The sequence below is a fragment of the Orycteropus afer genome, unplaced genomic scaffold (assembly GCF_000298275.1).
Source record: "Orycteropus afer afer isolate SDZICR_OR568_19922 unplaced genomic scaffold, OryAfe1.0 scaffold00032, whole genome shotgun sequence".
NCBI lineage: Eukaryota > Metazoa > Chordata > Mammalia > Tubulidentata > Orycteropodidae > Orycteropus > Orycteropus afer.
Window position 1 is genome coordinate 7503155 of NW_006921619.1, and position 1502 is coordinate 7504656.

Below are 1502 nucleotides of genomic sequence, written 5' to 3' on the forward strand. Positions count from 1 at the left end.
CTGTGCAGTCTTTCTGTCTATTCCGTCATCTTCGAATCCAAAAAGTCTAGCCTTTTGCTGATTACTGGTTGCATGCTGTCTTTTCCTGTACATTTACTTTCAGCTTGTTTGTTTATCTTTAAAACCTGTCTCTTGTAGAGAGCATATAGTTTGGTCTTGTTTTTTCATCCATTTGACAACAACATCTGTCTTTTAATCAGAGTTTAGTCCATTAATGTAATTGATCATTTAGTTGGGTTTGGTCTACAGTTTTGCTTTTTATTTCCACTCAGGTCTGTGTTTTGTTCCTGTGTCCATCCTGTTGTTCTCTCTCTTTTTTTAATTTGATCATTTTAACGTGTTAGAATTCTCTTTTATTTTCCTAGCTTTTTAGTTTGTGTGTGTGTGTGTGCATGCACACACATTCTTTTTATAGTGGTTTTTCTCAGGAGGATAGCTCCAGTCTTGGTTATGAGTTTTGACTTTGGCTGATTCTTTTTTTATGCTTGTTGTTTTAGGGATTGGTGAGGGATGTGGGCACACAGTTTGGGGATCTCCCTAATTTTCCTTTTTTGAATATCTCTACTCTCTTCCACATTCATGGCTTCTTGGCTTCACTTTTCTGATTCTCAAAGTCAGAAAGATTAGGGACTTTTCATGTGTCCCTCTTGTTGGTACTATGTGTGCAGTGAGGAGTATACTTAGCCCAGTTAAAGACCATGGAGAAGAGAAGCTGTTTGTACAGCTGCCTGTCTCTCTTCCTCCAAGTGAGTGTGAACTCTCCACCAGCTTATGGATGCTTCTGTTCACTCTACCTGTTTTGGTTACTTTGTGCTGCTCTAACAGAAATACAATAGGTGGATGGCTTTAACAAATAATTTATTCTCTTATAGTTTTGGAGGCTCAGACTTTGTGTTCAAAGTGCCAAGCTCTAGGGGCTGGGTGAAAACCTCTCAACCTTACACTTCAGCTCTGCCTTTTGCTTTGCTTACTGGAGCTGGAGACATCTGTTAACTCAGGCAGCTGCTGGCTGCTGAGGCTAAGAAGTCCAAGGTCAAGAAATAAAATGACACAGTCCCAATATTACCACACAACATGGAAGGCCACTAATTCAAGTCCAGAGATAGTCCAAAGATCAGCAAGAAGCATGGCAGGCTGCTAAAAGAAGACTTGGCTACATGCAGGGTCCAAGTGTGCCAAAAAGCTGCAGATCAGTCCCAAAGCTTTTCCTTATATATCGGAAGCAGGCCACATCCCTAAAGCAGCTAGTCAGCTGCTCGCAGCAGATTATACCATCTTGGGGAATAACTACAACCAGCTGCCCAGCCACTCACAACCAGATCCAACCATGTTGACACATAACCTTAACTACCACATTACTACTTCAGGTAGCATATCCAGGTTTTGTGGGTTTTCTTCTGTAGTAGTAAGGATGGGGGTCATTCTAGTGGAACTCAGTCTATACCCAGTAGTAGCCCTGAACCAGTCTTTTTGAGATAGCCTGGAAAATTGTTTTTTTAAAA

At 41.1% G+C, this 1502-nt stretch overlaps 1 protein-coding gene across 1 annotated transcript in view; it reads left to right on the top strand.

The window, feature by feature from the left end:
- Nucleotides 1–1502, top strand: part of VPS8 (VPS8 subunit of CORVET complex) — a 439537-nt gene that overhangs the window by 183152 nt on the left and 254883 nt on the right. The gene's annotated exons all lie outside the window — the stretch shown is intronic.